The sequence below is a fragment of the Notamacropus eugenii genome, chromosome 2 (assembly GCF_028372415.1).
Source record: "Notamacropus eugenii isolate mMacEug1 chromosome 2, mMacEug1.pri_v2, whole genome shotgun sequence".
Classification (NCBI taxonomy): Eukaryota; Metazoa; Chordata; class Mammalia; order Diprotodontia; family Macropodidae; genus Notamacropus; species Notamacropus eugenii.
In genome coordinates this window covers 285,983,132-286,006,570 of record NC_092873.1, presented here as the reverse complement: position 1 = coordinate 286,006,570, position 23,439 = coordinate 285,983,132, and the positions used below count along the sequence as shown (strand labels likewise).

Here is a 23,439-nt window from a genome sequence, read left to right as displayed (position 1 = left end):
TCATTAGTCAGTCAGTAGGCATTTAATAAGCACCTAATATGTGCCAGTTTTATGGGATAGAAAGACAGAAATGAAGTTATTACTGTCCCTCTAGGAGCTTATGTTCTTTCAGGAGAGACAACTGTAGGACAAGTCTCTTAATCTGAGCTTCAAAGGAAGCTAGAGATACTAAGAGGTAGAAGTGAGGGAATCCATTCCAGGCACGGGTGAACAGCCTGTTCAAAGGTACCAAAATGGGAGATAGAGTACTGTATGCAGTACCCCCTATGGGTTACTCCCCAAATTGTACTTGTAGTGTGTTCGTCCTTCGTTGCCTAAGAAGACCATGCTATCAGAGAAATGATGACATGACTTGCACTTGACTTTGTTTTGAGTGAGGGAGGGCTGCGCAGGTCACCAGCCTCACTTCTCCTCCAGAGCCATCTGAATCCAGTGACCAGATATTCATCAGGATGACTGGAGATGATACAGGATGAGGCATTTGGGGTTGTGACTTACCCAAGGTCACACAGCTAGTGAGTGTCAAGTGTCTGAGGTGAGATTTGTACTTGTAGTACCCTCATACTAGTGACGATGATTTTTGGAGTTCTATAAGAAACTCTTTAGGACTATGCTTGTAACACCGTCTCTCAGGAGGAAAGAGGAAGGAAACAGTCATTTATTAAGCACCTACTATGTGCCAGGCAGTCAGCTAAGTAAGTGCTTTACAAGTGTTATCTCATTTTATCTCATAAGCCCCTATTCGTTAGCTTTTAATAAACAATAGATTAGAAACCTCCACTGCTTTACAGGACAAAAATGGTAACACCCTGCACCTTCTGGTACTGGAAGGTTTCAACCTCAGAGGGGCTGTGACATTTATAATCCTATAGGTGACATTTCTCTGCCACAAGGGGTCGTGCTCCCTGAAGGTAGTTTTCCTCACAATTCCTAATTCTGAAAGTTGTTTCTCTCTTTCTGGTGTCCTCATCACCCTTCCCTTTGGTGTCTTTCCCCGCATCCGCTTGTCCTTCATGTGCCATTCTGTTCCTGCCTGAATGTGTTTTCTCTAACAGCAATAATAGCTAATATTTATATAGTGTCTACTATGTCCCAGGTACTTTACAATTCTCTTATTTGATCCTCACAACAACCTAGGAGGTTAGGGTGTTATTATTACCCCCCTTTTACAATTAAGGTATCTGAGGGAAACAGAGGCTAAATGACTTGTCCAGGGTTCCCTAGCTAGTAAGTGCCTGAGACTGGATTTGAACTCAGATCTTCCTGATTCCAGGGTTGGTGTTCTATTCACTGTACCACTTAGTAGCCCATTCCAATCTCTGTAATCACAGCTGGATCAACGACTGGCCATTTGTCTCTTCTCTATGATGATATGGTCAATGTGGGAAGGGGGAGAGCAGAGAAAGAAAAAACCGACCCTCTTCCCCTGCCTCCTGAAATTGTCCCCCAGAAATTTCCTCTCAGGGGCTTTGCTCTAATTCTGGAACTGAAATTTTGAACTCCTTACCTTGAAGTCTTCCAAGCACTGGATGGATGGCCATTCTTATTCATAGGCCCAAGGGACTGTCCCATTCTTTCTGTGAATCCCAAGGTGTTTCCTGTGTGGCACCATATGTGCCTTTCATCGAATGACCCATTGCTTCCCGTTCTCCGCTCAGGGGGGCTAAGCAGCGCAACTTTAATTCAAGAAGTTTAAATAATTGTTTCAGAGTTGTTATGCCTTGCTACATCAATATGATTCTGAATTCATTTTTTAAAAAATTGTTATTTTGAACATTCTTTTCTTTTTAAATTTTGAATTCCAAATGACTCCCCTCTTTCCCATCCCTTCCCCACCCATTGGGAAGACAAGCAAAATTATATAAATTATACATGTGAATTTATGCAAAACATATTTCCATATTAGCCATAGTACAAAAATAAGGTAAAAAAGTAAGGTGAGAAAGTTATACTTCAGTTGCACTGTTTATCAGTTCTCTCTCTGGAAAGGGATAGCATTTTTTCCTCATGAGTCCTTCTGAATTGTCTTGAATCATTCTATTGATCAGAGCAGCCAAGTCTTTCACAGTTGATCTTTTTTGACAACATTGCTATTACTGGTTCTTCTCACTTCATTTTGCATCAATTCAAATAGGCCTTGCCAAGTTTTTTTCTCTTGTTATTTCTTATAGTACAGTAGTGCTTCATCACAATCATATGTCACAACTTATTCAGCCATTACCTACTTGATGAGCATCTCTCGATTTCCAGTTCTTTGTTATCACTTGAAGAGCTGCCATATATATATTTTTGTATATATAGGTCCTTTTTCTTTTTCTTGGATCTTTTTGGGGGTATAGACTTATTAGTTGTATGGCTGGATCAAAAGGTACACAGTTTTGTAGCTCTTTGGGCATAGTGCCATATTGTTCTCCAGGATGATTGGACCAATTCACAATTGTACCAACAGTTTATTCATTTGTCATTTTTGATGACAATGATATGAATTGATACCACAGAGTTGTTTTAATTTGCATTTCTCACATCAATAGCAAGTTAGAATATTTTTATATTTCTATAGATAGCCTTGATTTCTTCTGAAAACTTCTGAAAACATGTATTTTGATCCTTTATCAATTGAGGAATGGCTCTTATTTTTATAAATTTGACTCAGTTCCCTATATATTTAGGAAATGAGGCCTTTATCAGAGAACTTTGCCTTAAATGGTTTTTTTTTTTTTATTGCTTCCTTGTCTAACTCTATAGTACCTTTTGGTAAAATCTAGTTTCCCTGATAATCTCTTTTAATTAGGTCTATTTTTACATTTGTCTTTTTCTGATATAATGATTGATACCCCTTCCTTTTTTTTTGCTTCAGCTGAAGCATGATAGATTTTGCTCCAGTCTTTTATTTTAACTCTGTGGATGTCTTTCTCTTTTAAGTGTGTTTCTTGTAAACGACAGATAGTTGGATTCTGAATTTTAATCCATTTTGCTATCTGTTTCTGTTTTATGGGTGAACTCATTCATCCCATTCACATTCACAGTTAAGATTACCATGTGTTTCCCTTCATTCTATTTTCTTCTATTTATTCTTCTCTCTCTTTTATTTCTGACCACTGCCTCTTATAATGCTAATGAGAGTTAAAGATCTTCCCCACCCATTTTTTGTTAGATTTTTTTTGTTGCAAGGCCCATACCTTTTGTTAATTTCTAATGAGGCACTGGTTCTCAAGGGTGGCGATGCCCTCTGGCTCTGAAAAGTGTATACATACTCTGAAGTGAGGTTTTACTTTGGGGCTTACTCATTGGAAGTGTGTGTTTGGCCAGACTAGACTCTGGGCTGCTGCTAAGGAGCTCTCCCTACCCACCCCTTTGAAAACTCAAATGTTGGTGCTTCTCTCTCTAACTATGTGTGTAATAGTCTAACAGTTGGATCTGTCTGTTGATCTGTGATGTATGTACTGCTTGTGGTCAGACAGTTGGAAGCTCTGTCTGTTGGTTGATCTTTGTTTCTCTGTTTGTATTTTCTCTGATGTTCAGGGTGCTGCCTTTTCCCCCTGAACTAAGTGAATGATACCTTTGCTTGATTAAAGTGATTGCTGACCCCTCAAAAGTTGCTTTTCCTTTTAGAAAAGTAGATCTAAGAACCGGTACAGCAGGCCCTCCTGTGGATGTCAGGGTCCTTGCTGTTACACCTCTCTTACTCCACCCTTCCTTTTATTATCCCCTCTCTCTCTATACTTCTTATCCCCTTCCCCTCCTATTTCCCTATTTGGTAGGACAGATTTCTATATCCAGCCATGTATATGTATTCTTCCCTCTTTGCAAATTCCAGTGACAGTGAGATTCAAGCAATGCCTGCCAACCCCTTGCCCCATTTCCCCCTGCACTATTAAAGCTCTTTTTTGCATGCCTTTTTTTATGTGAGAAAATTTTCCCCAATTTCCCTTCCTCTTCTCCCAGTGTAGCCTTCTTTCTTACTCCTTCATTTGTTCTGAAATCCCCCCAACATAATTGACTCACACTTATGCCTTCTGTCTATGTAGACTCCTAACTGTCCTAGTAATAATGAAGTTTTAGTTTAACGTCATTGATTACTCTTTCATGTTTACCTTTTTATGCTACTCTTCAATTTTGTATTTGAATGTCAGATTTTTTATTCAACTCTGTCCTTTTAATCAGGAATGCTTTAAAATCCTCTGTTCCATTAGATATCCATTTTTTGAAAAATTATATTCAGTTTTGCTGGGTAGGTTATTCTTGGTTGTGATCCTAGCTCCTTTGCTTTCCAGAATATCATATTCTGAGTCCTCTACTCCTTTAATGTGGTAATTGCTAAATCTTGTGTGGTCCTGACTATGGCTCCATGACATTTGAGTTATTTCTTTCTGACTGCTTGAAGTATTTTCTTCTTAACCTGAAAACTCTGGAATTTCTTGTTAATGTTCTTGGGAGCTTTTATTTTGAGATCTCTTTCAGGAGGTCATCAGTATATTCTTTCAATCTCTGTTTTCTCTTATGTATCTAAGATATTGTGGCAGTTTTCTGTAATAATTTGTTGAAACAGGATGTCTAGGCTCTTTTTTGAGCATAGCTTTTAGGTAGTTCAATAATTTCTTAAATTATCTCTCCTTGATCTATTTTCCAGATCAGCTATTTTTTCTGATGAGGTATTTCACATTTTCTTCTGTATTTTGATTCTTTGGATTTTTGTTTCTTGATGTATCATGGAATCACTAGCCTGCTACTACTACAGCAGTTGCCTCCACTGCTTGTGCTGCTGTAGCACTCCTGGTGGGCTGCCACCTGGGTGTCACAGACTTTTCCTTCCAATCTCCTAAATTGTCTTAGGCTGGGAAAATATCTCACTCTGAACTTTTCTTGTCTCTACTACTCCAAAATTTAATTTGAGGAGTTATTTTAAAGTCGTTTGGAGGGAAATATTGAGAGAGGGTTGCTACATGTACTCTTCCATCTTAGCTCTGTCCCCAAGATTATGAATTTTTAAGTAGAGGTACATGCCTTCTACTCTATCCATAAGGCAGATAGTGAACATATAATTGACAGTTAAAATAAATGCATAACTGGATTGAATTAGATAACAAGAACTGAGTTGGTCTTACTCTTTAGGTTTTAAAAATGGTGGCAGTATTAAGAGGAGTGTTAACTTGCTCCAAGATTCTTATCAGTTATTTGCCCTCTTCCGTTTACCTTTTATTGAAAAATCTGTACAAAACAGTAATAAAAAAAGTTGATTAAAGAACTTTTTTAGTACATATGGAAGCACTAATGTCTTTAAAACACATTTACAGCATATATTGTGTTTGTGAGAGCAAAATTGTATTTGTATCTTAATTCAAAGTTTATTAATACATACATATACTCTCAGATCTGTGATTTAATTAATGGAAGGAGCGCCTGGTGATAAATTTTACCTATCAGTGCAGCTTCTCTTTGCAACTTTTAGTCTTTGAGAATTTTCTAGAGTCACTGAGAGGTTACAGTCATATTGCTAATATGTGTCAGATATAATATTTGAACTCAGGTCTTCCTGACTCTGAAGCCAGCTCTCTGTCCACTGTCTATCTCTAAACTGTAATATAAGCACTATATTAATGTCTGATCACATACCGTTGTATTATTTTGATTGTGTTACTTATCAAATTATATCTCCCTAAGAGGACTGGAACCTATTCATTTAACCATTGTACTTTATAGGATTAAAAAAATATTACTAGAGCTAGCTGTGGGGCAGCTAGGTAGTATAGTGGATAAAGTACTCAGCCTGAAGTAAGGAAAACCTGAGTTCAAATCTGGCTTCAGATATTTACTAGCTGCATGACCCTGGGGTGAGTTACCTAATACTATTTGCCTCAGTTTCCTTATCTGTAAAATGAGCTGGAGAAGGAAATGACAAACCACTCCAGTATCTTTGCCAAGAAATTCCCAGATGGGGTCATGAAGAGTTAGACATGACTGAAAACAATGACAAATTTATTGGAAAGAGAGTTACTATGGTGAAATGGAAAGAATGTTTTCATTTTGAATTTGCCCCTAAATTTTGACACATTCATGGGCAGTTTACTTTTTTACTGGGCCCTGTTTCCTCATCTATAAAATAAGGGGTTTAAACTAGATCATCTCTAAATCACTTCCAGATCTATTAATATTCCACTGGTATGTGATTCCATGAATGCTAACTGCATTAGTCTCTTTCTGAAAAGGAAAGTGATTTATATGGACTTATACCTACCAGAGTCATTAGAGGGAAAGCACTTCATAAACCCCCAAACATAAAAAGTTGAGTTTTCTTCAGATGCCATATAAAATGATAATAATGTGTTAACCTGACTGACCACTTGATCAGTCCTTCACTTTGAATTGCAACACACCAGAAGTGACTACTGATAAAGACTTACATAATGTGAGATGATTGTTAAAGAACATAAAGAGTCAGCTAAAAATCACCCATCCCATTTTATCTATTCCATATAGGCCTGCATTGATAATTCAGGGGAGTTCTCCCTAATTTTTTACTTCATTCTGAGGTTCTCTAGATATCAAATGTGTATGACAAAACACATTTTCACCATCAGGGTTTAAAAAAATACTTTTAATTTAAATCTCTAGGCAGATAGGAGTAGAGTCAATGAACTAATTGGGACAATAGATCCAGAACTCGAAAGGACTTCTGAGGCTGTCTGGTCTAAATCCCTAATTTCATAGATAAGGAAACTGAAGTATAGGGATATTAAGCAATTTGTCCCAAATCATACAAATTGTAAATAATAGCGAGATTCGAACTCAGGTCTCCTAATGCCAGAATCAATGTTCTTTCCACTCTATGGGTGGGGAACCTGTGACTTTGAAGCCACATGTGGCCCTCTGGGTGCTTAAGTACAGCGCTTTGACTGAATCTGTGGCCTTGAGGTCACATTTTGTTCTGTGAAGTTTGGATTCAGTCAAAGGGCCACACTTGAGGACTTAGAAGATCACATGTGGACTCGAGGTTACAGGTTCCCTACTCCTACACTAGACTTAGCTTGTACCGCTGTACTAAGATCAGACTCTTTCACTTTGACAATAAAATTCACCCCCTCATCCAATCAAACCATTTGCATATTACTGTGGTCTGAATATGGTCATTCTCTGAATATAATTCATGTCCATAACATGAGACTTCTTTGAAAAGGAAAAATGCATATATATGGATGCATATAATATATAATAAAATATGTATAAATCATAAATAAAATATATAAGGATACCTTGAAAAATAATTATACAAAATGACTAGATAAAATAGATATGTAATGTGTAAGTGTGATGGTTGGGAGGAGCCCCACAAGTTGTGGTGCTGACTGAGGCATTGAGGCAAACATTATGGGCAGATTTACAAAGCTACATTATAGTCGAGGAAAAAAAAATGTCAAAGGTAGGTGGGGATCATTGCAAATAATATTGTTATATTATTATAATTATAGGGCCGCTAGGTGGTGCCTGGAATCAGAAAGATTCATTTTTGTGAATTCAAATCTGACCCTAGACACATACTAGCTATGTGACCCTGGGCAAGTCACTTAGCCCTCTATGCTTTAGCTTCCTCATTTGTAAAATGAGCTGGAGAAGGAAATGCAGTCCAGTATCTTTGTCAATAAAATCCCAAATGGGGTCATGAAGAGTCAGACATGACTGACACAATTGAACAGTAAAAACAACATAATAAAGGCAAGAATAAAAACATGTCTATAGTATCTACTATATGTCAGGCAGTGAACTAAGTGCTTTACAAATATTATCTCATATGATCCTCAAAACAACCCTGTAAAGTGGATGCTATTATTATCCTCATTTTATGGTTGAGGCAACTGAGGAAGACAGTGGTGAAGTGACTTGCCCAAGGTCATGTAACTAAATAAGCATCTGAGTTCAGATTTGAACTCAGATCTTCCTGATTTCAGCCCCGATGCTCTGTCAACTGCACCACCTAACTGCTTCCTATCAATGGAGGGTAGAGGAAAAATGAATTAAAATCAATTAGAACAGCACCATAGGACATACTTTGGTTTTGTAGTGGCCTGACTTGGGATAAAAGAACAGCTTTACTTTGGACCATTATGGTATATTCTTAGTAAGTCATTCCGTAAACATTTATTAAGTACCTACCATGTTCTAGGCAGAGTTTCATTCAAGTTTGACACAACCTCTTCTGTTGTTGGTGGGCACGTCCTGAGCTATTCCTCTTCCAAGTGTATCAGATGACTTCTACGATAAATGTATAATACTGTGATAGCAAACTGTGATGAAATGACCACGTTGCCTTTTCATGGCACACAGAAATCAGTTTGTGTCTCAAATGTGAATGTTAACACGAATCTATAATGATTCCTCAGTCAAAGGATAGATGGCAGAGTTAATTAAAGATAAGAGGAATCCAAAGGCTAGTTATGCTCAGATATCAGGGTAGGGGATGATTATGACTATTAAGTGACGAAGGTAGAAAGGGAAGGGAATAACCATTTATGTGGTGCTTACTATGTGCCACATATTGTGCTAAGTGCTTTAGAAATATTTCAGGTTCACAACCACCATGGGAATTAGGTGTTGTTATTAGTGGAGGAAACTGAAGCAAACAGAAATTAGTGACTTGCCCAAGAGCTAGTAATTACGTGAGAATGGATTGAATTCAGGTGCGACTCTAGGTTTAGCACACTACTGCACCACCTAGCTGTCTAGGTAGGAGCATTAAGAGGACATTTTGGTCAACTAAAAGAGGCTGAAACCAGATCAGAAGATATCTGAATACATGGAGCCAAGATATCAGGGGTAGCAAAGGTTAGGAAAGTAGGAGTTTCAAATCATGGTTCAATTCAGTAAGCATTTATTTAGGTATCTATTACAAATCAAGTTATTGGGGCAGGTAGGTGCACAGTGGATAGAGCACTGGGCCTGGGTCAGAAAGAACACAGAAACACCAGAGTTCAAATCTAATTTCAGACACTTACTATTTGTGTGACCCTGGGCAAGTCTCTTAACCCCTACCTACAACTGGAGAAAGAAATGACACCACTCCAGTATCTTTGCCATGAAAACTCTATGGACCCCACTGGGTCATAAAAAGTCAGATGTGTCTGACTGTCTGAACAGCAACACCATAAGTCCAGGTAATAGAGAAACAATAGTTAGATGGTCCCTGCCCGCAAGAAACTTCCATTTTCCTAGGGCATAGGGAACAACAGATACACAGAGAAGAAAATACAAAATACAGAATGAATGCACAGTAATTTCAGGGTGTCAGGTGGGGAAATCAGCAATAAATGAGAGAATAAGGAAAAGCCTCTTTTAGGAGCTACCATTTTAACTGAGCTCTTCAGGAAGCTATGAGGCAGAGTAGAGGAGGAGGCAGTCAAGGGATCAAAGCTATGCAAAGGCCTAGAGGCAAGAGAGAGAAAATGATGTGTAATAGATAGAGCAAATTGCCCAGTTTGACAGTAACAGGGATTACATGAAGTCATGATAAATGCTTGTGGATCCATTGATAAAGTTGCTACCTCATAAGCTGATGGAGTATAAGTCATAAATGAATAATAAGATTCCCTTCTCTGGACCTGGAAGCCTGTTTGTATGGTTGGGTAGATTGTAAAATATTACAACTAAAATTTTTATTACTGTTGTGGAGACAAGTATCTTATAGCCTTATCTATTCATCACTGAGATGGCAGACCAATTGGGCAAAAAATGACTCTGAAATCACTGAAAATATGAAACTACTCTGTCCTCTTGAAAAAAAAATGATCAGTGAATTGTCTCAATTTTTTCATTTTGTAATGATCAGATTTAGTGCACTGGTAAGTAAGCACCAGTCTTTTGTGTGAGGTTATATTAGATTAAAATATGCAAAATGTATTGTCTAAATCAGTGGTGTCAGCCTTACATGGAGACTGGCAACTCCCTAGTAGGCCAAACCAGATTAAAATGTAATTGGCAAATATTTAACAGAATAAATAAGAATACAGTAAAACCTAGGTAATTAGAAGGATCGATGTTCCCTGTTTCTATTTAAATTTGACACCACTGGTGTAAATGACCTTCATCTGCAATAACCAGGTGTCCAAACTCTAGAGAAGACACATTTTTCAGTGAATAGTCTTCAGCAGTCACGTGGTCAGTATAGAGATGCCCAGGGAGAAACTAAAATACTGTAGCATTTGTTGGGCAAATGTTCTTGTGTTTGTAGCTGAAATGAGTTGCTATAAAAGTGGCTGCCTGATTTTATGTTCAAAAGTAATGTTGAAATAATTTAACACAGCGAGTAGTAACATTTTATGTTCATTGAGGAAGCTAATGAAATGCAGATGGGGGCTAGCAGAAGACATAAAAAAAGGTATGATAGTAACCAGAACCTATGGGTTTGGCAGAAAAACTTAACTTTCTTATAGAGTTCTCACGTGAAGCGCATTCAAAATTTAAAATGAAATGGTGGTTTCCTTAATTGACTTGATCCCTAGCATCTATTTGTTATAATGGTCAATGAGGAAGACGTGTACTTTGGGGGTATATTTAGAATCAGTGGTATAAGGTTGTTTTTTTTAAATAATTCTCTAAGTATAATTTGCTCATTAACAGTTTGTGTGCCTATTCCTGACACATAGCTGAGCTTTTCCAGCAGAGTGGTCAGCTCATATAGGCAGAAGAGAGTGGATTTGCTGATTCCTTTCTAACCATAGTTCATAGTCAACCTCCACCTCCCTTTTTTTGTTTGCTGCTAGTTCAATAAGCATTTATTAAATTCCTTCCATGTGCACAGCACTGTGCTGGATACTGAGAATACAAAATAAATTAAAAATAGCCCCTACATTCAAGTAGATCATGTTCAACTTGGTGATACAATGGGTGAACAGAAAAATAATTACAAACAAATCTGAGGAGGGAAAGGCACATTTATAGCCAGGGGATCAGAAAAGGTTTTTTAAGTTCAAATAATATATTTGTAAAGCAGCTTAGCACAGTGTCTCATATGTAGAAGGTGCTGTATAAATGCTTATTCCCTTCTTCTCCACCCCCATTCAAAGTGGCATCTGAGCTGAGTGTTGCAGGAAGCTAGGAATTCTAAGAATTGAAGGGAAGAAGGAAATGTGTTCCAGGAACTAGGAATAGGGAATAGATTATGCAAAGGAGAGACACAACATGAAATGTTGAATTGAGACAACTATAAATTAGGTATATTTGCTTGGAAGATAGTTTCAGTAAAAGAAAATGGAACCTAAAAGCAGATAATGAAGGATTTTAAATGACAAATAGAAGTCTATATATTTTATCCTAGAGGCAATAAATTGGGAGCCTCTGATGTCCCTTGAGTAGAGGATGGATTGAAGCTTTAGGAGGATACTTTGGCAGTTGTCTAGAGCATGGATTTCCAGAGTGGAAAGATGAGAAAGAAGACCATTTGGAAGGATATTTCAGAAGTCAGGTGAGACCTGATGAGTTCCTGAACTAGGAAAGGAGAAGGAGTCAAAAGAGGTTGTGGTTGTAGACCTGACGAGATGGGATAACTCCTTGGAAAAAACCTGAGCTATTGATAGACATAGCTTCAATTATGTGTTATGAATTTATTTTTAAAGAAAACTTTAATACGGCTGGGGCTCAGTTTCACTTTCTCCCACTACTCCACCCTACCTTATACATAAAGTTGGGATAGTAAAGTCAGGAAGACTACCTGGAAGGTAGGCATAGGCTTTCTTTTGTATTTGGCATTGGCAGGAGCAGTATAGATGCCCCTCCACTATTCTTAAGAGGGAGATCCCTTCTTATAATGTTTCATTTCAGAAAGAACCTCACCCATATTTCACCTCACTTACACATGCTCACTTTCTGAACTTCTTTTTTACTAGCCACCTTTCCACCATGGAGAAATTTCTATCTTGCTTTCCCATTCTCCTAATTGGTGACTCCTTTTGTGGGACAGCTGTTTCTGGATGGATTCCAGCCATGCTTTACCTTAGTCATGCTGCAACCCATTCTCTGGACTTATTCCTTACAAATCACTTTTCCTCCACCTTCCTTTCTAGCTCTTTGTACATTTTCTTCCTCTACTAGAATGCAAGATCCTTGAGGGTAGAAACTATTCTTGATTGCTTGTATTTGTATCCCCCAACATTTAGCATAGTGGCTGGCTCATAGTAAATACTTAATAAATGCTCTATCAGTCAATACTCTATCATCTATCTATCTATCTATCTATCTATCTATCTATCTATCTATCTATCTAGTTGTCTATGTCTGTCTATCATCTATATTCTTCTATCCTTCCTTCCTTCCTTCCTTCCTTCCTTCCTTCCTTCCTTCCTTCCTTCCTTCCTTCCTTCCTTCGTACTAATATCCCACCAATAAAGGCCTATAGACATAAACTATATTTTCAGTTCTGCTGCCAGAAATCTCTCTCCAACCGTAATATCTTTTCCGTTTCTCTACCCTAGGTTTGGGTGTTCTTTCTGAGACTAGTTCCTTAGCTACTCACAAGGCATGCAGATCAATTTACTCTCTTTGGATCCTGGGTGATATTATTTAAAGCAAGTGGGATGGCTTTAAGTTTGTCAGAATTTCTTAAAAATACTAGCTCCTTGAACCTTGCAATTAATTCTACTGACAATTTGGGGGATATAGAAGAAGCCCCAAGCTCAGAATCCTCTTGGGTCTGAGCCTGTGTATAATTGTTCCAAAGGAAATATATTTTGAGTAGCTAACATTTGACTTAAAGACAAACCTTTGGAATACAGACAGCTTTTTTAGAAATTGGGGATGGCCTGTGTCTAAAAAAGGCAATAATTTTTGAGTTAACTAGGTCACTCAGATGATTCTCCTCTTGGGCTTTGCTGTGTAGGTGTAGAGGGAAGGCTGCCCTTTCTTTCGAAATGAAGAAGGGCAGGATTTCTCAGCTGATCTTTTCCCTTTCAGACTTCTTGGATTTGAAGGATGTTGTTTAACTTACCAGTCATGAATGAAATAAAGGTCAGTTATTTTTGTCTAGCCTCCAGTAGATCTGAGAAAAGGAAAAGACATTTTTTTCTCACTAACCCAGCTGTTCACACAGGTTTTAATCTGGCCATAGCTTACTTCTCAGTTTACTGATTAAGATCCTTGGAGGAAGTACTTGGGTTGTTGACATCTAAAAAATGTTTGGTATATACAAACAACCACACTTTTTTGAAAAAGTTTTTTTTTCCTTTTATTACTCTAATTATTTTAATATATTGATGATGAGATTGCAATATTATAATAATTGTTGATATTTTCATTATTTTAATGATCATGTCATATTACAATAATTGAAATAGCAGAATCCTACCTCTAGAGCTAGAAGGAATCTAGTCCAGTTCTCTCGTTTTACAGATTAAGAAAATGAAGCTCGGAGAGGTTGATACTTGAACTCAGGTCCCGTGGTACAAAACCAATGATTTCAGGTCCATTGGTGTATCTTATACACACTCATTGGAACTAGAACTTCATAATTTTCTTAGTTGCATGGAAACTAACCCTGCCTTCCCAGCCTTGTGCCCCTGCTCTGTACTCCAGTCAGATTGGCATTCTTGATGCCCTTTCCGTACATTGCCATCTCTCTGCCTTTAAACTGGATGCCTCCCATGCTCTGAATGTACTTACTGTCCATCACCTCATTTCTGCCAAGTTTCGCCAAAGTGCTGCCTTCTATATTCTACCTTTCTTGATTTCCTCCACTGAAATGTCCTTGTATTTATTTTCTGTGTACTTATGTACACGTGTTGTCTCCCTTGATAAAAAGGAAGCTTCTTGAGGGCAAGCCAGTACCTAGCACAGTGCCTGGAGCGTGAGTAATAAATGCTTGCTAATTGATGGTTATTGAAAGCAAGATTAGTGGTTTAAAGGAAATTTGGGAAAAGAGGCTCTGGGTCTAATCCCATTCAGCTTGCTTGAAGAGAGTAAAATGAGACTGACTGGTAGAATGGGTAGAGTACTGATTCTGGCATCAGAACACTTGAATTCATATTCTGTCTCTGAAATTAGCTGTGAAATCCTGGGCAAATCGTTTAATAATAATTGCTGGCATTAATATAGCTCTTTCAGGTGTGCAAAGCATTCTACATATATTACCTCATTTGATCCTTAGAACAATCCTGGGAGGCAGATGCTAGTATTATCCCTATTTCACAGAATGAGTGACTAAGGGTGATAGAGGTGAAGGGACTTGTCCAAGGTTGTACAGCTAGTGTATGTCTGAATCAGGATTTGAATTCAAATCTTCTTGATCCCAGGTCCAGTACTCTATCCACTGCACTACATAATTGCCTTAACCTCCTCAGTCTCAATTTTCTTATTTGTACAATGGGGAAAATATTACCTATCTCACAAAGCCATTATGATGATCACATTATCTAATTTATATATATATATAATATATGCATATGCATATATCCGTATATATGTACATATAATGTATACACATATAATACATACATATTGCTTTATAAATCATGAAGACATATAACTGCTAGCTACTGTGTATACTTCTTTTACTACCACTATTATTGCTACTACTACTATAATTCCTACTCCTACTCCTACTCCTGGCAGCTAGTTGGCTCTATCAGTGGATAGAGTACTGGGCCTAGAGGTAGGAAGACCTAAGTTCAAATGTAACCTCAGACACACACTAGCTGTGTGACCTTGAGCAGGTCACTTAATCTCTATTTGACTTAATTCACTGGAGAAGGAAATGGCAAATCCCTCTAGTATCTTTGCCAAGAAAATTCCATATGAGGTCACAGAGAATTAGATATGACTGAATTGACTCAACAATTACTACTACTACTACTACTACCACCATTACCATGATTACTACTACAACTACTACCACTACCACTGCCACCACTACTACCACCACCTTCACCACTACCACTCTTCTTCTTTCTGTTAACTCTTACTACTACTACTACTACTACTACTACTACTACTACCACCACTATTACCACTACCACCACCACTGCTACCACTACCATTACAATTACAACTACTGTAACCACCACTACCACCACTAGTGGTACTACTATTACTACCACTCCCACCACTACTATTACTACACCCTTCCACGTTCACTATTACTACCACCTATCGAGGCAGCTAGGTGGTACAGTGGATAGTGCAGGAGTCAGGAGGACCTGAGTTCAAATCTCACCTCAGACACTTGACACTCACTAGCTGGGTGACCTTGGGCAAATCACTTAACCCCAGTTGCCTCATCCTGGGTCATCTCCAGATGTCCTGATAAATATCTGGTCACTGAATTCAGATGGCTCTGGAGGAGAAGTGAGGCTAGTGACCTGCATAGCCCTCCCTCACTCAAAACACAGTTAAGTGCAAGTCATGTCATCATTTCTCTGGTGGCATGGTCTTCTCCAGCAATGAAGGATGAACACACACACACTAAGCACCTAATGTGTGTTGGACACTGTGCTCAGCACTGGGATACAAAGAAAGGCAAAAGACAGTCCCTGCTCTCAGGAAGCTCACAGTCCAAGCTTTGTTATCAGTAATGTTTCCTCACATTTCCTTAATATTTCTTTAATTCTTCTGATCTTAGACAGGAATATGATCAGAGACAGGCTGCAGAAAACAAATGATTTCAATGACCTTGCCATATGCCATCTAAAAAGCAAATGACTGGGCTAGCATTTCAGAAAACAATTGACTTCAAGTGAATAACTCTGGAAAGCTGGGCCAGTTGGAATTGTGGAGGCTTTTGAAGTGGCAGATTAATTTTTGGTGTCACATTAAAGGAACGTCCCATAAAAAGCAAATAGCATTTTTACTTCCTGAAAAGTCATAATTTCCTAATGAATAACAAGTATTCACTTCCTTCCTTTTTCAGCTTTTCTCTCCTTCCTTTTTAGGATTCAGTGTTCATGCTGCTGTACATTTAGAGCAACAGCTTATCCATTTTATAGGATGAGAAAAGTAGAGCTAAAAGAGACCCTAAAGATGATATAAACCAGTCCTTTCATTTTGCAGATGAGACAACTGAGACCCAGAGAGATCAAATAACTTGAAGAGGTAGTAAAGAAGGAAACTAGTTCTCTGACAGTCAAAAGCCTGAGACGCAGGAGAGGAAATGTCAGCCAAGAAATGAAATGTATGAGGGAGGAATAATGTCAAATTACTTTTGAAGGATAGGTTGGATACAGGCTATTAAAGGTTTTAAATGTGAAAGAGATGGGCTTGTATTGTGTCAAAGAGGCAAAAGGGCCCCATTAAAGCAAGTTAGGTTGAGAGGGACATGGTTCAGACCCTGTGCTCTAGGAAGATAATTTTGGCAATTGTATAGATAGAAGATTGATTGAGAAGGTTGTGATTGGAATAAGTTGGAAGTCAGAGAAGATCTATTTGGAAGTTGTTGGAATGATCTGGATGAGAGATGATGAGAGACTGAGTTACAGCAGTGACTGTGAATAGAGAGAAGGGGACAGATGAAAAAGATGTTATGGAGCTAGAATTTACAAGATTTAGAATCTTGGGCGTATGGAGTAAGTGAGAAAGAAGATTCAAGGATCACTCTGAGGCTGTGAAGTTGAGTGACTAGGAGGATGATGGTCCTGTCAATAAAAATATGGAAGGCGGACAGATTTAGGGGGAAAGCTGGAAGGCAAAGGAGAAAGCTGCTTATATGTTACTGTCCAGTTAAATACCATAGAGATCATCTGTTATGACAAAGAATCATAGAATTTTTATTGGAAGGGAATTCAGTGGCCATCTAGATCAATCCATACTTACATTTACCTCTTTGCCTTAGAAACTAATTCATGTTGCTTGTGATGCATAATTTCTACATTTGTGTATAGATATCCGAGGCCAGGTAATTTGCTTCTGGCTGTTTTCTTGGATTGGGTGTAAAGGCAACCATGGAGCAAGAGTATGGAGGAACAGGCATCAGTGGCAAAATCTAGGGCCCCCATAGTATGTATATATGCATGTACACATATACATGCATGCATTTGTTTGTATGTATGTATTAATATAATGTGTATATAACCTATATATAAAAGTTCACATAAAAGAGGAAATTTATATGCATGTGTATTTATGCATACATGCAATGTACAATATGCTTTATTGAACGTGGATACATACACATACCAGGTAGATTCTAGACTTTGTGGTCTAGCCAGGTCCTCCTGTATTCTTATTTCACATTTACTTCCATGCAACATACACACAAATATGCAAATATGTAATACATATTTATATTTGTTAATATATATTCATGTGGATCTAATCTTTATGATGAGAATATAAATATTTATACAAAAATAAATGTATATATCTTTGTTTTTCCATTAATCCCACTGAATGGTCTCCACTATTGTTTAAATCCTTCGATGCATCTGTCATCTTGTCTATTTAAATACTCTTTTCGGTGAACCAATTTGGAATTCTCTTATATCTATTTATCCTATATGACTCTTGCTCATGTCTTCTCATCAGTCTTCTGTAAAAAATATCTACCCTTTGTGCTTGAGGAAGTCATTAAGGTATTTTAATACAAAATACTACCAATTTGGAATTCAAGTTGTCCATGTTATACTTCTCCATGACTAGTTAACGTGTGTGTGTGTGTGTTTGTGTGTGTGTGTACCCTTTAAGAAGATCACTCTGGGATTCCGAAGCCGAACCTCGAGCGGGAGCCTTTGTCCATTCGCCGCTCCGGACCTGCCCTCTCCGGCCCGCGCTGTCCGCCGCCATGCCCCAAGCTGATATTGCCCTGATTGGACTGGCTGTCATGGGCCAGAACCTAATTTTAAACATGAATGACCATGGCTTTGTGGTGTGTGCTTTTAATAGAACGGTCTCCAAAGTTGATGACTTCTTGGCCAATGAGGCGAAGGGGACTAAGGTGATTGGAGCTCACTCCCTGGAGGAAATGGTTTCCAAGCTGAAGAAGCCCCGTCAGATCATCCTGCTTGTCAAGGCTGGCCAGGCTGTCGATGATTTCATTGTGAAGCTGGTGCCCTTGTTGGAAGCTGGCGACATTATCATCGATGGGGGGAATTCAGAATACAGAGATACCACAAGGCGATGCCAAGACCTCAAAGCCAAAGGCATCTTGTTTGTGGGAAGTGGTGTGAGTGGTGGAGAGGAAGGGGCCCGCTATGGGCCATCTCTCATGCCTGGAGGCAACAAAGAAGCCTGGCCTCACATCAAGACAATCTTCCAAAGCATCGCTGCCAAAGTGGGCACTGGGGAACCCTGCTGTGATTGGGTGGGAGATGAAGGTGCTGGTCACTTTGTCAAGATGGTGCACAATGGGATAGAATATGGAGACATGCAGCTGATTTGTGAAGCCTATCACCTGATGAAAGACATCCTGAGCATGGAACACAATGAGATGGCCAAGGTATTTGAAGAATGGAATAAGACAGAGCTGGACTCCTTCCTGATTGAAATCACAGCCAATATCCTTAAGTTTCAAGATAGTGATGGCCAACACCTCCTGCCAAAGATCAGGGACAGTGCCGGCCAGAAAGGCACTGGGAAGTGGACGGCCATCTCCGCCCTGGAGTACGGGGTCCCTGTGACCCTCATCGGAGAGGCTGTCTTTGCACGATGTCTGTCATCTCTGAAGGACGAGCAGATCCAAGCCAGCAAGAAGTTGGTAGGCCCCCCAGAGACTAAGTTTGGGGGTGACAAGAAGTCATTCCTGGAGGACATTCGAAAGGCCCTCTATGCCTCCAAGATTATCTCTTACGCCCAAGGATTTATGCTCTTGCGTCAGGCAGCCAAAGAGTTCGGCTGGACACTCAATTATGGTGGGATTGCCCTCATGTGGAGGGGAGGCTGCATCATCCGCAGCGTCTTCCTGGGGAAGATAAAAGATGCCTTTGACCGGAACACCCAACTCCAGAACCTTCTCCTGGACGATTTCTTTAAGACTGCCATGCAGAACTGCCAGGACTCATGGCGACGGGTGATCAGCAGCGGCGTGCAGGCTGGCATCCCCATGCCCTGCTTCACTACCGCGCTTTCCTTCTATGATGGGTACAGACACGAGATGCTGCCTGCCAACCTGATCCAGGCTCAGAGGGATTACTTCGGTGCTCACACCTATGAACTCTTAACCAAACCAGGACACTTCATCCACACCAACTGGACGGGCCATGGTGGCAACGTGTCCTCCTCCTCCTCCAATGCCTAAGCGGACTTTGTCTGTCTGCTGTCGGAATTCCATAGACCTGGGACATTCCTGCCACCCTCAGCTTGCACTGCATTTGTTTCTGCCCAGGGCTCTGAAAATAAATTGTTCTAAGAGCCTTCCCCTCTGGGGAGGACAATAGAGTCTGTACAGCGACTCTGTGGAGACCCTCTCTTGCCCTCTGCCCTTGCTTCTTAGAACTGCCTAGAAACCAGTCATGGACACAGAGGCTCCAACCAGCAGCCCTGCCCTGGGAGCAGGATCCATCAAGGCAGGGAACAGGCTCCTGGAGGGCAGCAGCGCACATGTCATGGTTGGGAAAGGCTCCAGTGGAATTTGACCAAAGTAGAATCCTTGTTTGTCTTACGCAGGGGAACAGCCCATATTTTACCTTTTAATAAAAACTCCATTATATTTAAAAAAAAAAAAAAAAAAGAAGATCACTCTGGCACTTGAGTCACAAGTGGACTGGAGGACTGGAGTGGGGACAGACTTGTGGCAGGGAAACCAACAAGAAGGTTATTCTAATAGTTCAGTTATGAGGTGATAGGATCTTGCTGCAGGTTAGTGGCTGTGGAAGTAGAGATAAGGGGATATACACAAGATTAGTTAAGAAGGTAGAAATGATGAGACTTGCAACAAATTGGAAGTTAGACCTCCAAATTTTCCATGAATCCTAGCCGTTTCTTGTTCTTCATAAATTGTTTTGACCTGACTGATGGGATAAGATAGAGATGAGTTACAGAGGTTGAACAGGAATGCATATCTTATGATTTCAACAATCTGAGGAAATAGTTATACCAGTGAAATCATAAATCTACTGAAGTATTAAATAGGCAATAGAACCCAATTCTAGTGATGTCAGTGCTTTGGTCATTAGGGGTACTGGGGTAAAGAAGAATTTTACTTGGCAATTGTTTGTAAAATATAGCTGCTGTTTAGACTTCTGAGTTGTGGGTGATTTTTTTTTTTTTTTTTGAGCTGAGAGTTCATGATTTAAGTCACTTAAATCATGGGGCAACTAAAAATAGTCTTTTATGCGTGATACACACAACCATATCCTTTCCTGTTTGAGTTCGGCTGATAGATAGAAGTAGCCAAGCATGGCTATGTGAGGACTCAGCAGAAAGAGCTGGTTCTTGGAAAAGTCATAGTAATAAGTATAATTATTTTTGCAGATGTAAGTGGTTTTCCAAGTCAGAATAAAATATGTTCTCTGATTTTTTTTTTGTTTCCTGCCCTTTGTTATGAAGTCATTTTCTAAAGTTGTAGGATATCATGTAAATGAATGACATTTTCATGGAAATGTGATGCCCATAAGGTTTATAGCATTTCTCTTTGAAGGTTTTCAGATCCTGTGTGGTAGGCTCTAGGTAGTATCCTAAATATCCTTGTGTTTTCATTGTTTGGAGTGATTATGTTTTCCAAATCTAATCTACTCACACTTTCTCTTCAGTTCCAATGCCTAGCATGGTCATAATGGTATCTACCTCGATCTATATCCAGCTCTAGCTCCTTATCTTTTCAGTGTCTGTCAATTTCTATATCTAGATCTACACTTATGTCCATGTTTATATCTATCTCTATGTTTACCTATATATATCTGACTATATCTGCATCTGGGTCTCTAAGTATTTATGTCTATACCTGCGTATGCCTCCAAATCTTTGTCCATATCTACGTTGATGTCTGTTTCATGGTCAGTGTTGTTACCTATGTCTATGTCTGTGTTTATGTCAATGACCAGGCCTGCGTCTTTGTTGTGTTAACTACCTTATACAAACTAATGCCTAGGATCATAGATTTAAAATAAGTACTATAAAGTTCTTCTAGTTCAACTCTTTACTTTTACAAATGAGGAAACCAAGACCCAGAGAATGTAAGTGGTTATAGTTATACAAATAGTAAGTGGCAGAGCTAGAATTTGAGCCTTTTGAATCCAAATTCAATACTCTCTCTATTATATGATGATACTGTCTTATATTGAACTTTTATTTACTCTCCTTTGATTTTCTTCTTATTTGAGCTTTTAAGAGGTTTTAAATGCCACCATTTGAATTTGTTTCTTTGCTTTCTTTGTGACTGTTTTTATTACCTCCTGCAAAGACAGATTAATATAGTATAGTCTATCTCTCCCTTTGTGGAGAATGATACAAGCCTTGATTGTGTTACCATTAAGTGGGATAGATTTACCCACTAACTTCAGTAGAGTTTTCTGACTCTTACAGTTTGCATTTCTCTAAAACATGATATTGTTGTCACTGATTGGGGTCTGTAACACCCCATTCCCCACTTTTTAAAAACCACATACCACTTTTTTAAAGCTTGTGGTGTTTAATCTATGCATTATTGGAGTTCCTTAATTTATTGTTCAGAGGAAAAAGAACTGTACTTATGATTTCATTGGTATAGAGAACACCGCAAATGAAGAAACTCCTTTTCCGCTGTATGTTGGCACCTTCTCTGCAACTTAGAGTCTTAGTTCCCTAGGGCACAAAGAGGTTAAGTCAGTCAGTCAGTAAACATTTATTAATTGCCAACTATATGCCAGGCACTGTGCTAAGTGTCATCAATAAAAGGAAAGGTAAATGATGGTCCATGTCTTCTAATGTAATAAGAGAGGCAATATGCAAATAACTACGTACAAGTAAGCCACATATAGGATAAATATGAAATAATCAACAGGGTGAAAGGCTTTAGAATGAAAGATTAGGAAAAGTTTCGTATAGAAGATGGATTTAAACTTGGATTTAAAGGAATTAGGGAAGCTAGGAGGAAGAGATGTGGAAGGAAAACATTCCATACATGAGCGGCAGCCAGCGAAAATTCCTGGAATTGGGAAGGTAATTTGGTAATTTGCTTTCTGAATTCAAAGACTTTTATAAAAGAGATCCTGATCATCAGCATTATCTGATAGAGGTCAGAAGAAGAAACGACAGATTAAATCAAGACATAGGCAGCTTGGAGAGATGCACAGAAGACCAAACTGGAAATCAGGAATATCCAGGATATTTTTTAGATATAGACTACCTGTGTGACCCTGGATACAGAATCTATGCTCTAACAACTTCCTAAGACTAAATTGTTGATGAGTTGCCAAACTACATCAGGAATAGGAGTTTACACACGAGGAACCCCCTGCACTTGTAAAATTTAAGGTCAAGAGCAAGATGAACTAAACACTTAAATAATACATTTTATGAATATATGATTTTGCCATTGTGAACATACTCTCTACCTAGGCAGGCCACAATTACTGTTTTCCTTAGTATATAGTAAGTTTTAGTCAACAAGATTCCTGACATAATGGCCAAGCTTTGTTGATAAGCCTCCTCTTTTTCTGGGCTTCAGTTTTAATCTTCATCATAGAAACTATTTCTCTGTTTTCTTTATCACATGTTTTCTTGCATCCTTTTTAAAAGGATGACCAAATTCTTTGAAATTCTTGGTTAAGTCCATGAGTAATACAGAATGTAGAGGAACTTTATTTCCCAACCCTTTGACACACACACTTTTTAAAATTATCCCAGTCTTATGGTGAATTTAAAAAAAAAATAATGGTATTACTTGATAGATTCATGTGGTCAGCTATGAATCTTAGCCTGTCATTTTTGACCTGTCATGAGATCAGCCTTATTTCCCCCAACAAATACCTAAGTTGTTGTGGTTGACTCCCCCAGTTCTTCCAGTTGAGTTCTTCCCTTTTTAATCTCTCTCTGATTCTACATCCATGTCATTTATAATTTATCATAGAATCATAGATTTGGTGCTGAAATAGATGTTAAAGCCCAGTTAGTTTGACTTACCATTTTATAAATGAGAAAAGTGAGACTCAGAAGGTTTTAGTGCCCTGCCCAAAGTTGAATCCATCTTTTTTGAGCCCCTTCTAATGAATTTTATGCTCTACCATACTATTTCTCATTACTTGTCCTGTAGAATTGGAATTCTTTACTCTTTTTGACTGATTGATTGATTTTTATATGGCATGGACCCCTTTGTCAGTCTAGTGAAGGTTATAAACTGCTTCTTAGAATAATGTTGGTTTTTTTAAAAAATTCATAATAGATGAATTCCTGAAATCCATTTATAGACTTCCAGGCATCTGTGCTAGATTAAGATCCCTTGTTCTGGAGCTCACATGTCCTCATAGCAAACAAAGCCCCTGAATGTGGCCTGAAGCTATTAAAATATAATTGGGAAATGTTTAACTAATTTAATAAAAATCTAATTCAACATAATAT

At 38.6% G+C, this 23,439-nt stretch overlaps 1 protein-coding gene and 1 pseudogene across 2 annotated transcripts in view; both read left to right on the top strand.

The window, feature by feature from the left end:
- The window catches only part of VAV3 (vav guanine nucleotide exchange factor 3), a 453,372-nt gene that overhangs the window by 155,318 nt on the left and 274,615 nt on the right, over positions 1-23,439 (top strand). The gene's annotated exons all lie outside the window — the stretch shown is intronic.
- LOC140527330 (6-phosphogluconate dehydrogenase, decarboxylating pseudogene) lies at positions 17,668-19,634 on the top strand (annotated as a pseudogene).